This window comes from Nicotiana tabacum, chromosome 15 (genome assembly GCF_000715075.1).
Source record: "Nicotiana tabacum cultivar K326 chromosome 15, ASM71507v2, whole genome shotgun sequence".
In the NCBI taxonomy this organism is placed as follows: domain Eukaryota; kingdom Viridiplantae; phylum Streptophyta; class Magnoliopsida; order Solanales; family Solanaceae; genus Nicotiana; species Nicotiana tabacum.
The window spans coordinates 37,193,412-37,210,779 of NC_134094.1; positions in this window are offsets into that span (position 1 = coordinate 37,193,412).

Consider the following 17,368-nt stretch of genomic DNA (forward strand, 5'->3'; position numbering starts at 1 on the left):
GGTACCTACGCTCACTGCTGGTATGTCAGACTTCGGGAGGCGGATCCTGCCCAAGCGCTAATATAAAGCCAATATGGCATGCTGTGGCGTGCAGCCCGATCCCATCAATAATAATAAAGCTTATAAGGAATGATGTGGAGTGCAGCTAATAATAATAATAATAATAATAATATATATATATATATATATATATATATATATATATATATATATATATATATATAGCCGATATGGCTTATTGCGGCGTGCATCCCGATCCACCATATCTCTCACAACACGGCTTCTTAGGCCTCAACTCAGTCATCAATCTCTCCAGCCTCTCTGGCTCACAAATCTCAAGTGAATCAGTCCAAACAATAATAATATGATGTGACAACTAATGATAATAGATACTGAGATATGATATGCGAATGAATGAATATGACTGAGTATGTAATTTCAATTTAAGCAAATAACTCAACAACAGATATGACCTCAGTGGGTCCCAACAAAATAAACATATAGCCTAGACATGATTCAAGGCTCAATTACTCTAACACGTAGAAATTTCATGGATAAAAAGAAGATTAGGTAACTACACACTATCACAGAATCAACCGAGTCATAATTCATATGGTGCACACCCACACGCCCGTCACCTGACATATGTGCCACCTCAACACCAAACAGATAACATATATGTTCAAGGATTCATACCCTCAGCACCAAGTTTAGAAGTGTTACTAACTTGAACAAGCTGAATCCAATACCGAGCAAGCCAAATAATACTCTAGAAATTCCATCTCGCACATACAGACCTTTGAGCGGCTCAAAACTAGCCAAAAGCAACTAAAGAATATCAAATAATGCCAAAGAAAACAAACCCAATTGATAAAGGTCGAATCTTTAATCAAAAGCCCAAAGTCAACCCAAAAGTCAAACACGAGCCCACACCTCGGAACCCAACAAAACTTAGAAAATCTAACAACTCATTATGATCCTAGAAATAGATTCTTGCAAGTTTCACTGCACTTCACATTGGTTTATTTGATAGAATTAGATTTAATCGAGAGATGAGTCTGAATCGGAAATATAAGCTAATCGCTTATTGAATTCGTGAGAATCGATAGAACCTAAAGAAAGAAATATAACAGTATCATATCCAGAATAGCAACCTTGGACCTATCATGTCAAAACCATTATTTCTCACATTGATAAGAAACCAACTCTGTTAATCTCTAGTTTTTTGAAGTCAATTGTCAATTGCTTTACTTTAGTAGTTAATCATAGTTCATAATCATTCCCAATCAAGTTTTGATCATCTTAATAGCAATTAAACTGAAAATTATTAGAGCATTATTTAAATCCAATCCCTGTGGAGACGATAATTTAACTATATTATCTTTGGCTAGCGAGCATCAATTTCGTGTTGTGTTTTGCGCTCATCAAATTTTGGCGTCGTTGCCGGGGATTGGCAATCAATAGTGTTCAAAATAATTTTTGGTGCTAATTTGGGAATTTATAGGTTTTTTCTTATTTTTTTAATTAGTTAACTTCTCTTCAGGATTTCTTTTGTAGTACCTGACAAGTTCTAGGAAGAAAACTTGAAGATTATATTCTTGATATGGAACTCTATTTTCTCTGAAGATGGAGTACAACTAGCCCAATAAAACGGTTGTAAGCTGAAAATTAACACAAGTCTGCTATTTGTTTTAAATCTAGGGGAAATCACCTATGAGTTGAATGTCAAGCAGGTAAGTATTCTTCCTATGGTTCACATTTTAAAAAGTCTCACTCTGTTTCTAGTCCTTACACGTATGAGGTTTCATATGGGCGCAATCTTAACTCCGAATGGAATGAATCCTCTTATTATGACTGGAACAAAAGTGAAGTGAGACGACCACCTCAAGAGGAGAATGGTAGTTTAGAAGAGCTTATGTATAAGTTCATGAATAGTGTTGAAGAGAGATTTATACAAAATGATGAAGCCATTAAGATCCTAACAACGCAAGTGAGTCAAATAGTAAGTATACCTTCAGAAAGCTCATTGCATTGTGGTAATGAATATATGGAGAAGATACCATATGAGTATGAGCTTACACAAGAGGATGAGCATCCACAGAGAGAACTGGCCACTCTGCAAGAGGACTCTGATTTAATTGAGATGATTGAAGATGAGGCTGTGATTGATTGTGAAGAAATAAAAGAAGTGTTCAAACCCTCATCCACCTTTCCACATTTACAATCTTTAGTAGAAGAATGAGTAACAAATGGTCTTGGACATACCACAAGAATATTCACATGACCTTTCTTCTTGGTTTTCTTACTCTAACCTTGATATTGTGGATTTTATTTTTGGGGATTTACAGGAAGATGCGTGGATTGATCCTGTAAAAGAATGCAGGAACAAGTTGAGGATGATCCTACAAGAATAGATCACGGCTCAAAATAAGGCCAAGAAAGAATGAAAAGAGCGGGTATGATCGGAGGCGCGCGGGCTTTCGATATGATCTATGAAGAATTTTGAGGAGCAAAAACAAGGAATAAATTCAGAATTAGGGGCAGAGTTCATAAGATCGCGAAAATGAAAAAACTTCAGGGGAATTCTCTTCACCTCTTACTTTTTATTTGTGTGTCACGGGGACATGCCACAATTGAAAGTATGGGGTGGGGAATGTAAATATGTATATATGTATTTGTTTTTATTTTCCTTATTTATATATGTGTTTTTGCGTCATTATTTAAAAAAATTAACTTTTTCCGACGATAGATTTCATCGACTATCTTCTTGAGGGATTAAAGTCGAAAAAAAATCAGAAAACAAAAAGTTGAAAAAAGAAATCCAAAAATATGCCTTTTAGTTTATTTTTATTTTATTTTCTTAAATAGTGTAATAATTCCCCCTTGGTTTTTCTTTGTGCCCCGGTTCTTTTCCAATGGTTTTTGCTTGAACCGGGTGTAATTGTTTTTTTTAGGAATAAAGGAGTCTTGAGTTGTAGTGCGAATTGGAGGCAATTTTATTGACTCTGTTGTGCCTTGGGAGCGGTGAGTGCCTTAGTTGGGATGCCTAGGCTGAGTTCTGGACTCTTGTATGGTGCCTTAATTTGTTGATCATGATTTTGCTTAACTTCTTTGACTAGAGAATCGGGATAAATCCGATCCCGAGTGAGTTATGTGCCAATGTGTGTGTGAGGTTGTTGTTGATATTTTGTGCATGTCAGTTGATATCTAGAATTTGCCCCGTGTGTTTGCATAGCGAAATAGAAGTCATGTTTAGGCTAGGAAGTGATATAGACATTTCTTTGTTGAGCGAGATATTTGCCTGTGACCTACCTAATTAATGTGTATATTAGTTAGCTCCTTTGATCCTGTAATCCTATTTCTTTGTCAACCGCACTACAGGCCTAACTGCTTTGTTTGAATTGACCATATGTTTCAAGCTTTTACCTCTCTTGAGCACTTGAATTTGTTATGAGCTTGTAAAAGCTAAGTTGAGGTATGATCGGGTTTTTGAGTGGAACTATTGAAAAATGAGAAAGTTGCATTGTTTGAAAATTTGTGAGAGCCGCTTGTGGGGAATTGAAAGAAAAAAAAGAGTGAGTTTGCTTGGAAACAAATCAGAACTTAGAGAAGAAAAAGGATTGATTTCTTGCTAGTGGTAGTTCTCATCTTGTTTGTACTTAAATATATTGGGAACTTGATGCTAGTATGTGTGAAGGTTGGGGTTTGGTTCCGCTTAAGTGTGGGGTTTGAACTGTTAATGTATATGTATTAAAGTGCTAGGGAGGTGTAGTCACTATTATCTATATGTATCATATTTGTCCCGCAGCTTACATTATAACACATTAAAGTCCTACTTGATCCTTGACTGAATAAGCTCAAATTAGTAGAGTAGTACACTACGGGCAAGCCTATGGTACGTTTTTTGTGGCACATGAATTGTATTTTTGAGAGTGAGTGAATTCTTTCTATCTTGAATTCCTGATTGCTCTTGAACTTTATTGTGTGTGGAACTACTCTCTATTGCTTATGTGAGGGCACATAACTTGTGAAGGAAAGGTAATGTCTTTGGCCTCTATGTTAGAGTAAGTGAGCAGGGTTTTGAAGAAAATACATGGTGCTTGTGAGTCGAGTCTTGAGGCTATGATGTTACGGCATGGTGCTTAGTCTGTTTTAAATATTCTTATCATGATGGGTTAGGGAAATTGTTTGATGAAAAGGTCGTCTCTATGTGAAGTGTAGTTTGATTGCTCGGGGAAAAGCAATGGTTTAAGTGTGGGGTGTTGATGGTAGGCTAGGAACTCGTGTTTTAGCTATATTTTGCACTCTAGTTACTACAATTTGATTGTATTTGAGCCTAATTGCTAATAATTTGTACTTTATACGTGTGTTATGCTGTGTAGGATGTGATTTCGAGTGGAGAAACAAGTTTGGAGCTAAAATGTATCATTTGGAGTTTTAAAGTCTGAGTAGAAGCCCAAGAAATTATGTTGGGATCACGTTCGGGGGTCGAGGACCATGTCTGGTAAGTCAAAATGTGAGAAAAAGATTATTCTGGAAAAAATGCACTGCGGTGCAATGCTATGGCCGCGGTGGGGCGCTAGTGCAAAATTCGTGCAGAGTGTAAACATCAACTCTCTGAACTTCTCCACAGGCGCACCATATGGGGTGGCGCTCCATGTATCGCGCATGTTCAAATTTTACAAAGTATTTCTCCTACTTCGGCTTGGAAAGGATAGTTTAGTCCGGGCCCATTCCAACATGGTATAAATATACCAAAAACACGATTTTTAGGGGACTTTTGACCTTGGAACCTTTTGGAAAGAATTGGATGCTACAAGACACAAGATTTCATCATCTTTCCATCAATTAAATATGGGAGCTTGGATTGTAATGCTAGATTGATGTTTTCTTACTCTTTAATTCTATTTGAGATGACTTGCTCTATCTATGAAGTAGTTTACCTTAGGGTTTGACATGATTTGGTGACTTGGTTGTTGTTTATGGATTTGACTATTGTTTAATGGCTTGAGTTTATTGGAGGAGCTTCAAAATTAATTGTGATTTTATTCTTTATAGTGTTTAATCGAAAGAGGAACATCTTATTGAATATCATTGCAGCGTATGCCTTAGTTTATTTTGGTGATTCTTTGAAGTAATCGAGAGAGCTTTTTTAGTTATTGTTTAAATTAAGATTGAGAAATATTCATGAGAAGTTTCTCTTAGATCATTCCTACCCATAGATTCTTGCAAATTTCACCGCACTTTACATTTGTTTATTTGAAATATTTAGATTTAATCGAGAGAGGAGTCTGAATCGGAAGTATAAGCTAATCAACTATTGAATTCGTGAGAATCGATAGAACCTCAATAGTGAAATATAACAGTATCATATCCAGAATAGCAATCTGGCACCTATCATGTCAAAACCCTTATTTCTCACATTGATAAGAAACCAACTCTATTAATCTCTAGTTGTTTGAAGTCAATTGTCAATTGCTTTACTTTAGTAGTTAAGCGTAGTTCGTAATCATTCCAAATCAAGTTTTGATCATCCTGAATAGCAGTTAAATGGGAAATTACTAGAGCATTGCTTAAATCCAATCCATGTGGAGACAATAATTTAACTATACTATCTTTGGCTAGCGAGCATCAATTTCGTGTTGTGTTTTGTGCACGTCAGTATTACCCGTTTACTACTTGCAGTCATTTACGTTTCTATTATTTCATGTTTCGTTGTAAATCAATAATCTTTCTGCTATTAGCCTTACATTGATGTTCTTTCCATTGTTAGCTTCATGCATATCTTGTACAGGTTTCTATATTTAGTAAGTATCTTGACCTATCCCCGTCACTACTCTACCGAGGTTAGTCTTGATACTTACTGGGTATTGCTGTGGTGTACTCATGCTATGCTTCTACATATTTTTATGTAGATCCTGGTATTTCTTATCGTGATATTGAGAGTTGCGTCTGCACGGCAGAGACTTGAAGGTACACCTGCTTGACGCTCTCAGGCCTCAGAGTCACCATCGTACTTCCTTATGCTACTATTATATTGTAAATCAAAATAGCATAGTATTTAGAAATTCTAGTGTATTTCAGTAGAGCTTATGACTCCGTACTACCGGTTTTGGAAAATGTATAACTATTGGCCGTTGCAGTTATATATGTCATTTACTGATTTATGATTTAATGATTAAATAGTTCAATTCTGTTATTAGCTCAGCATGTGTTATGCTTACCTAGTCTTAGAGACTAGGTGCCATCACGATATCCTAAGGTGGGAATCTGGGGTCGTGACAAGTTGGTATCAGAGCTCTAGGTTCATAAGTGCTACGAGTCATAAGCAGGTTTAGTAGTGTCTTGTGGATCAGTACAGAGACGTCTGTACTTATATTCGAGAGGCTACGAAACTATTAGGAAATTTCACTCCTGTCATTCCTTATCGTGCTGCACTGATTTAGCTTGAAGCATACATCTTATATTCCTTTACATCCACTTGTATATAATGATGCGCACAGAGTATCAGTTATGTTCTGTCAGTTCGGAATGCTGCAGATAGGCTACGAGGGGGCCATGGATGCTCGATCATTGTCTCGAGGTGTTGTCCAGACTTAGGACACAGACTTGTTTGTAGATCTTCAGTTGTTGAAGTGTGATGCAATAGGTTCTTGTATCTGATTGGTGTTGTACAAGCTTATGAAGGCTGGTATTGTGGATCATCAGATGTTGTGTCCTATGGCTTCGCGCCAAGTGAGGGAGTTTACTATCGACGATCAGATTGCATGGGCAAGTGTTATATCAGCTTTGGGTCTGAGGTATATATGTGTTATATTTGTATTACTGCTAAATCTACATTTCAGTATCATAGAGGTTAGAGAAACATCTTCAGATTCACAGAAGGTCTCTTCAGAGTGGGTATCTTGGTTGCAACATTATTGGGTTCTTCATAGGAAATAAAGTGGTTTATGGGCCTTCGAACAATGTGGTCGGGCTAGGATTTCCTACAGCGAGCTTTGATTTGAATCATTGTGTACCGATGAGGAGAAGTGTTAACGTGAAGAAAAGTCGAGGAAGACTTGAGGAAGTGGGTCAGCTTGGTGGTGTTGGGTCAGCATGGTAATAAAGGTAATTGGTTCTTTTGGTATGGTAATGTCTTACCAACATTTTTGTGGAGGTACTCTTGGGTTTGACGGCTTGTGTGACTTGGTTGAGTTGGGGAAGTTCAGTTATAATGGCTTAGTGGTGGCGGACGGGTCTCGAAGAGTTCTTGATAGTGTCGACCATAACTTGAACTAGATGTCTACTACAGGCATAAGGAACATGTTGCGTGTTACGATTTTTGTTTAGATGGGGTCATAACTTTTAGACAGCATGGATGATTTCAGATGTTTAGAAGAATGCTAGCATCATTTTGTACCACTTGAGAGGGGTGCGCACTCCAGAAGGTGTTATGTGCTTCGACTTGCGGATGCCTAACTAGTATTACAGTAATCGCTTGATTAATCGACCGCTGATTTTCAGATTTTGCTATATGGCACGAAGGAATTATGGAAGTATTTATCATGGGATGATTGTGTATGAGGAAGGTGTCAGTCATTTGAATAGTGCAGTTGGGATTAGATATGGAGATTCTGGCATTCTAAGGATCAGAAGACTAAAAAGTTTCTCAGAGGCAACTTATTCCATGGTTGCAGGCAGTAGGGGTATGCTAAGAGGTTGGAGACTAATGATATGTGCTATAGATATTCTCTTGTGGGGTTTTCAGAGTTAGCGGGTGGTGTCATCGGTTAGACTTGACCTTATTCGTGTTCTGATGTGTTCTATGTATTACTCTTCTATGCCATGACGAGTTGCGAGACTGTTGAATATTTACATATGATACGGTTATGTTTGGACTTTATAGTGAAATTTGAGTGAGATTGCTCTTGCGGTGTTGAAATATTGATTGCTCCTTGGTTATCGCCTTCCTGTTTCTGGTACATAGTGATATCCGTATCTCCATGGTTATGGTCACACAATTCATATTTTATTGTTGATATACTTATGGTTGTTGATTGTGAGTATCATGGCTCGATGTATTCCACGTGGACCGGTGTTGGATTGGGTCATGCATCGTAGCAGCATTATGTTAGGATATGATCCTTTGTGCTTATTTTGTATGTTATGTTTATCCTCGTACTGTGGATTGATAGCATTGCATTTCATGGTAGTATCTATTGAGATATGATTATGGATTGATAATGCATGTTCAGAGTTGTACGGTGCATAGACGCAGGAATAAGGTCATATAATGTGTTTCGGATGTTGGGGATTTGGGTTAGAAGGTTTATGGACTAAGGTTGAAGTAAGGATCCTCTGTTAGGTAGTGTTTTTGGGCTTATATAGTTTGGGGTGATGTGGGATCACCCATGGTTATGTGTATGGTGATTTTATATGGCAATTTGACGGCTTTGGAACGACTCATGACACGTTCGAGGACGAACGTATGTTTATGTAAGGGAGAATGTAACGACCCGACTAGTCATTTTGAGCTTTAGCGCTTCATTGGTGGTTTGAGACTTTGAGTAGGTTCATATTTTGTATTATGACTTACGTGTATGGTTGGTTTCGGTTTACGAGCGGTTCGGGATTGATTTTGAAGAGTGATTCTCATTTTAAAAGCATTAAGTTGGAAGAGTTGACCAAGGTTTGACTTTTGGGTAAACAAACTCGGAATCGGGTTTTGATTGTTCCGATAGGTTTGTATGATAATTTTGGGCTTGTACATATGTTCAAATTTGGTTTCGGAGGTTCCTAGAAGAATTCGACACTATTTGTCGAAAGTTGGCAATTTGAAGAACCAAGAGTTCATAAGTTTGACCAAGAGTTGACTTTGATATTATTGGACTCCAATTGGTGTTCCGAGACTTTGGATAGGTCAATATAGTTGAATTTAACTTTGTGTGCAAAGTTTGAAAGTAATCCGAAGTATTTATTTATGATTGAGATACGCTTTTGAAAGAATGATAATTTAACAACTTAAAAGAAATTCTAGTCGGTTTGAGCCTCGATTCTTTGTTGTGATGTTTCCTTGGGTGTTTTGAGGCTTTGGATACATTTGTATGATATATTTGTACTTGTTGGTATGATTGGACGGGGTCAGGAGGGTCTCGGGTGTATTTTGGAATATTGGTTGAGAAATTAGTTAAGGATTTAAGTGACCATGGTCAATATCGGATTAATATGACATCTTTTTGGTATTTTAAGTGCGCGAGCAGGTTCATAGTATGTTTTATGATTGAAATGCATATATAGTTTGTCTCCGGGAGGTTCCGAATGAGTTTTGGGTGCTAAAACGAAGATTTTCATATTGCTGGTTTTTTTCTGGTGTAACGAAAATACCACTGAAATTTTCAGATTTCTTTTAAAACTTCAAAACATCATATCTCCCTCATTTTAAGGCCAAATTGGGTGATTCAGGAGGCTATCTTGGGTTAATCTCGTTGGGCTTATCAAACGTAACTTTCGGGATCATCTAGGACCTGAATCGAGCTGGACAGCTGCTGCGTTTTTTTTTCTTGTATCAGAATTTAGTTACTTTTTCTCACAAGGTTTTAGAGCTCGATTTGGGCGATTTTGGAGGAGATTTATACTACTTGGATTGGGATGAGTATTTTTTACTCGGATTTGTTATTATTTCATGATTCCAATCTCGATTTTAGTGTTTGATTAATAATTTGAATTGGAGAAATTGGAATTTTAGTAAAAACATTCTAAAACATAGTGTAACTACCCGACCGGTCTCTTTGAGTATCACAGCCCCGTTCTCCAATTGACTGCTCAATTTATGCCTTACAATTAATATATGACTTATCGGGTTAAGTCGTTCGGGTCCAGTGAGTTTTTGGAAGGAATTGAAACACTTAGTTCCAAGGTTTAAAGCTTAAGTTAAAATAGTGACCGGATGCAGATTTATGGGTAAACGACATCGGATTCGAATTTTGATGATTCCAATAGCTCCGTATGGTGATTTTGGACTTAGGAGCATGTCCGAAAAATTATTTGGAGGTCGGTAGTGGAATTTGGCTTGAATTGCCGAAAGTTAAATTTTTGGGAAGTTTGACCAGGGGTTTGACATTTTGATATCGGGGTCGGAATTTGATTAGGTCTATAATATTAAATGTGATTTGTGTGCAAAATTTGAGGTCAATCGGATGTGATTTTATAGGTTTCGGCGTCGTTTGTGGAATTTGGAAATTTGGAAATTTATTAGGCTTGAATCCGTGTGTAGTTCATATTTTTGAGGGTGTTAGGTATCATTTGAGGCCTCGAGTAGGTCCGTGTTATGTTATGGGACTTGTTGGTATGTTTGGACAAGGTCCCGAGGGCCTCGGGTGAGTTTCGTACGGTTAACGGATCAAATTTGGACTTAAGGAAATGCTAGAGATGCTGCGAAGGTGTTGGCGCAGATGCGGACTGTGGCTGGCCTGGGGCGAACGCAGGTGCGAAGGATTTGCGCATCTGCGAGACCACAGATGTGAGAAGGGCACCGCAGATGCGAGGTTTTGAAAGGTTGGAATTGTCCGCAGGTACGCAATTTGTTCTGCAAATGCGGATGCGCAGGTGCGAGCCCAGGCACCATAGGTGCGAAAATGCCTGGGCAGTGGTTAAAACGAGGGTTCCGAGATTGTTTTCTCATTTTGGAGCTCGGTTTGGGCGATTTTGGAGAGGAAATTTTTCACACAACTTGGGGTAAGTGTTCTTAACTCCCTTGTGATTATATTCTATAAATTAATCTTCATTTTGGTGTAAGATTATTGAATCTTCAAGAGAAATAGAGGAAAATTTTTATAATGTCACAAAATGAATTTTTCATGTTTGAATACCGATTTGGAGTCGGATTTGAGTGAAATTAGTATGGTTGAACTTGTAATTGGATGGGTTGTCGTATTTTGTAAGTTTCGTCGGATTTCGAGACGTGGGCCCTACGGATGATTTTTGGGTCGTAATTTTGGATTTTTGTGAAAAATATTAGCATTTTGATATGGAGTTAATTCCTATAAATTATGTGGACTGAATCAAATTAATTATGGTAGATTCGAACCGTTCGGGAGTTGATACACGCAGAATGGGATTTCTGGAGCATTGCTTAGCTTGCTCGACATTGAATTCGGCTTGTTCGAGGTAAGTAACTCTTCTAATCTTGGAATTGAGGGTATTAACCCTGAATATATATATTTCATGCATTTTTGGGAGGTGACGCACATGCTAGGTAACGGGCGTGTGGGCGTGCACTATAGAAATTATGACATAATTATTTCTGTGGAATTTTATAGTTAAATAATCTTGGCCTTTTTCATGCGGTTTTATGTGTTAAAGAAATTGAGCTAAAAAGCATATTAAAAACTATGTGCTAGTATTATTGGGACCCACAGAGTTATATTGTTGTGAATTATTGTGTTAATTTGAAAATTCATACTCGGTCATATTCATGTCATTGCATATCATATCTCAGTCTCTATTGTTATTTATTGATACATCATATCATCATTTTTGGGCTATTTTTCATGAAATGGTGAGCCCGAGAGACTAGAGAGATTGATGACTGAGTGAGGCCGAGGGCCTGATTTGTGAGGATATTTATGGGATCGGGCTGCACGCCGCAACATGCTGTATATTTATGGGATCGGGCTGCACGCCGCAGCATGTTGCATATTTATGGGATCGGGCTGCACTCCGCAGCATGTTTGATATCGATCGAGGACCTGATTGTGAGGATGAGTGTCGATCAGGGCTGCCCGCCTGCAGCATACTTTATTATTATAGCACATGAGTTGTCCGTGCAACACGTGAGTTGTCCGTGCAGATTATAGCGTTTGGGCTGAAGGAGCCCCTCCGGAGTCTGTACACACCCCAGTAAGCGCAGGTACCTACTGAGTGCGAGTGCCGAGTGCTGAGTGACTGGGAGGCATGAGTGATAGTGAGGTGTGCCCGAGTGGCAAGAGTGATTGTGTGGTATGCCCAAGTGGCAAGAGTTATTGTGAGGTATGCCCGAGTGGCAAGAGTGATTATGAGGTATACCCGAGTGGCACGAGTGACTGTGAGGTTTGCCCGAGGGGCTCTATATGAGTGATGTTTTGCCCGAGGGGCTGTTTATGATTTTATCACTGAGTTGCATCGCATTGGCATGCACACATGACATACAGGCATAGAGAGGTATTTCCTCATGTTGTACTACATCACATCATTCATGATTTCTCACACATTTTTACAGATGGGCATAGTGATGTATTTATTTTACACGGGTTATCCGCAAGGAAAATGAAACATGTTATTTATTATTGAAAAGATTTTTGGGAGAAATTATTATTTTCAAACTATTCATATTTTTGGCAACTTTGGCAAACGATTTGGGTTTTCACTGATGTATTTGAAAGGAAGAACTATTATTTCTAAATCATGATTTGCCTGAGCATTTTATCTCTAAGTTACTTCTGGTATTGTTTGCTTTATGTTGTTGTGGACTATTGGTTGTGGACCCGACCTTGGTAGAAGCTCGTCACTACTTTCAACCTACGGCTAGGTTTGTTACTTACTCAGTACATAGGGTCGGTTGTACTGATACTACACTTCTGCACATTGTGTGCAGATTTTGGCTATTGTTGTTGCTGTGCTCGATGGTTGCGGGACTTAAAGATGTACCTGCGTTCCTGTTGTAGCTGCCTCTTGTTCTGGGTAGCCTTAGATTTATAAAAGCTCTGTTTATGTATTATTCAAACAGACTATGTATTTATTTCATTTTCGCTTTGTATACTCTATTCTTAGAAGCTCATGATTTGCACTACCAGTTCTTGGGGATTGTATAAGATTAAGACCTTTATTTACTTAAATTTCTTTAATAATTTTTATTGGAATTGGATAATTGAAAGTTGGCTTACCTAGGGGTTGGGTTAGGTTCCATCACGACTAGTTGGAGTTTAGGTCGTGACAATGTGGTATCAGAGCTCTAGGTCTATAGGTTCTACAAGTCATGAGCAAGTGTCTAGTAGAGTCTTGCGGATCGGTATGATGACGTCCATACTTATTTTCGAGAGGCTACAGGGTATTTAGGATATATACTTTCCATCTTTCTTTCCTTATCGTGCGGGATTGATTCATCTTGGGACATAACTCTTTGAATTCCTTCCAGGTATTCGTATGCACGCATGAGCGCTCGGTATCAGCTGTGCATCACCGGCTTGTGATTCCATAGACTAGGTTCGAGGTGATTATTCTGTGTTTTGGTGATGGGCCAGTCTGGAGGACTTGAGGCCAGGTTTAGACTACAGCTTAGGCTCGGTAGCTTCAGTTGTAACCTGTGCATTTGTACTCATATGTCCTGTAATATCCCTATGAGTGGAAGTTGTGGCTCGATGAGCGACAGAATGGCTTTGTGATGAGTATGATGTAAATGCGGGATGTGTTAAGACGATTTGAATATGACGAGAAGTGTTTTCTTGAAATATAAAGGAAAGACCATTGGGTGTTTGATTTTCGAATTGATGTGGCGTACAGTCTCCTATATGAATGTTTTGAAGGATCTTTCACATTGTTGAATTTTGGGGTAAAACTAAATTCTCACGTCTGGTTAATGAGTTTGGACTCAGATAGACTAAGTGATTGCATAGTTATTGTGAATGTGAAATGGTATAACAAGATACCAAATTGAGGCTAAGCAGGTGGATTATCCCCTGCGGAGTAATCTACGTAGGAGTATTCCTTATGATGTGAGTAGCGAGTTTCTTTTCTGCCGACGGAATGTATGGGTGGAGATTTGAATCTGAATCTGGGTGAGAAAGTTAACTTGTATGTTAAGAGGATGAATACGAGCCTAGAAGATGATTGAGGTATTTTTATTGTTGGCATTGTATGAACTTGGAAAGAAGTTTCGTTGGACTGACTGTGGCATTATGTCAGTAAGAGAGTATTGGTATTGTGAGTTATGGAATGTTTTAATCTATGGCTTTGAGCCAAGTGGGGGAGTCTGCTATTGACAATTTGATTTCATGGTTAGGTGTTAAATTTTAATTTTGGTCTGAGGCATACTTTTGGGTTAGCTATGACTTGAAGAAGTTGAGATCGAGGATGACTCAAATAAGGAAATTCCTGGTTAAAGATTATATTGCATGTATGAGTATATCAAATTCGTGGGATGAGTGAGTTGTTATTGGTGAATGACGTAGTGTGCATGGAGTATAAATTTGATTGGGGGTATTAGAGTAGAGTTACTTCTTTGAGTGTTGTTGTGCTAATGGGGCACATGTCTTTTGGCCCATTTGGGCGGTGCAATTAGATTTGAGAAAAGTGGGTGACTCCCGAGAAAATTCCAATGGGTTTGAGAATTATATATAGCAATTGAGAATGTTTCCGGACTTGTGTATGGATAAAAATCCGAGATTTGCGTTTGATGGTGCCTGGACTTGCGGAAATTCTATATGACTATGGATTCTACATTTTTGTATAAGGAAGACAAGAACAACAATTTCAAATTCACATAAGGTATTCTCAGAGTGAGTGTTATAGTTGTGGTATTTTTGAAGGTGCTTAAGAAGAATACAGTTGATTATGGGTCGTAGGGCATTGTGGTTCTATGCTAAGGTTTGTAGGGTAAGTTGTGGTTAAAGATCATGGTATTTTAGCAAGAAGATGCATCAATCTGAAGACAAATTCGGAAGGGACTCGGAGAAAAATAGGACAAATGGGTAGTAGGTTGGATCAGTATGGTAATGGATATGATTGGTTCTTTGGGTGCTTATGATGTGGGGGTTTTCTACAGGTGCTTTGTGGCAATACACCTGGACTTGGCGACCTGTGTGGCTTGGTCAAGTTAGAGGAATTTAGTTTTAAGGGCTTGATTATGTGAAAATGGATTCCAAAGTATTCTTGATGGTTTCTACTGGTGTCAGAAACGTGTGGTGTATTGTGATTTCCTCCTGGAAAGAAGCAAGAGAAAGATTTCTAACTAAAATTGTATGTAAATTATTGCTGACTCAAAGTTGATAATAAGATTCTTGTGCCTTTCACATGATGGCAAGATAGATGTTATGTGTTGTACGAAAGCTAGATTTTCATGTACAAGGTGGCAGTACAGTCTTGAAGAGAAGGTAACAAATGTTGGACAACATGGACGGTATCAAATAACTAGATGAATACTATTATTACTTGGTGTTGTATAAGAAAGGGGCGAACTTCAGAAGGCGCATTGTATTTTGACTTACAGATTTATAAATTAGTATTGCGGTACTCACATGGTTGATAGACTGTTGATATTCAAATTTTGTCAAGTGGCACGGAAGAACTTTTAAAGTATTTCTCGTGGGATGATCGTGTATGAGAGAGGTATTGGGCATTTGGGCGGTGGAGATGGAATCAAATATGGTGATTCGCGTGTTCTATGGATTTGGAGATTTGGGAGTTCTCAGGAGCAAATTGTTTCATGGTTGTGGAATGTGAAGTTGTGGCCGGAGCTAGCCAGATGATAGAATGTGTTGTGATTCAGTCATTATGGATTTTCGGAGGGATTTTTATCTATTTGTGGGTAACCTGAGTTGATTTGGGGGTCCATTGGTAGGCACAATTAAGGTGTGTATTCTACACCGAGCCGGAATGGTTGGCTCCATACTGCTATTATTGAGGGAAGTGTCATTCAGTTGATGTTAAACTTATTAGTGTTCTAAAATGATCTGTGAGTTACTCCTTTATGCTACGAGGAGTTGTGATTCATTGGTTATGTGCACACATGGTGCGGTTCTATTGGGGGCCTTATGGCGGAATTTGAACAATATGAGAATTTGGGTATTACATGATTGATTGCGTATGGATTATGTTCTTTTGGGTTTGTGTGGCATTGTGTCATTTGCTTCAACATGGTTATGGTAATGCACTTTGAGTACTTGATGTCGGATTGTGCGTGGTTATTGATTTTGAGCAGGGTGACTCGAGGTAGATAATATGGACCAACGTTTGGATGGGGTCACGTATTGCGGCGGAGTTATGTTAAGGCATGAACCTTGTGTTAGAATCGGGTGTTGGTTCTACGGTGTATGATAAATTTTTAGCATTTCGTTGTGGCGGTACTTGTTAATCTGGCGGGGCAGTTCTCTCATTTGAGTCATTTTCCAAGACTGGGTACATTTGAATGGTTGCGTATTGGTGCACGGATGGCACGAGTTGTGGCTCTGAGTTATATTGGTGCATCATGTCTATAGAACAGTTGAGTTTAGTAATATAAGGTCATTGGACCTAGAATGGGTACTATCAGGCTTGATTATGGTATATTCGGGAGGATAATATTAAAAGTCGGCTTAGGAGAGGATTATGGTTCTGGTTGGGGCGAGAGAGCTCCATGGCTAGTTGATCTGATGAGTAGTTATGAGTTTTTGATTGTTTCTTTTACCATTGGCAGTGTACGAAGGTTTCAGAATGAGGTTCTGTTGAATGCGGGGTTTTATACTAGTACTTGGTTGGTTTTAGGTAGTTACTGTGATCAGAAATGGTGCTACCAGTATGCGACTTGTGTAGTATGTCATGTGATTATATTTGGGATTATGGTTATGCCTGTATACAGCTTGTTTAGGCTTATACAGTGTGTAGATGTGAGATTCGGGTCTTAAAACGAATTCTGGATGTTAGAAATTTGGCTCTATGGTTTTTGGGCTAAGGTTAAATTAATGATTTTCAGTTATGTTGTGTAGTCGGGCCTATATAGAAAAGGGTGACGTGGGATCACCCCCGGGTATGTGCGTGGTAAGGTGGAATCGAGATTTGAAGGTTAAGAACAACTCTTGGCACGTTCGAGTACGAACATATGTTTAAGTGGGGGAGAATGTAACGACCCGACCGGTTATTTTGAGTATCACAGCCCCGTTCCCTAATTTACTGCCCAATTTATGCCTTACAATTAATTTATGACTTATCGGGTTAAGTGGTTCGGGTCCAGTGAGGTTTTGGAAGGAATTGGAACACTTAGTTCCAAGGTTTAAAGCTTAAGTTAAAATAGTGACCGAATGCGGACTTATGGGTAAACGATCTCGGATTCTAATTTTGATGATTCCAATAGCTCCGTATGGTGATTTTGGACTTAAGAGCATGTCCGAAAAATTATTTGGAGGTTCGTAGTGGAATTTGGCTTGAATTGCCGAAAGTTGAATTTTTGGAAAGTTTGACCGGGGGTTTGACATTTTGATATCAGGGTCGGAATTTGATTAGGTCTGTAATGTAAAATGTGACTTGTGTGCACAATTTGAGGTCAATCGGACGTGATTTGATAGGTTTCGGCGTCCTTTGTATAATTACGAAATTTTGAAATTTATTAGGCTTGAATCCGTGTGTAGTTCGTATTTTTGAGGTTGTTAGGTATGATTTG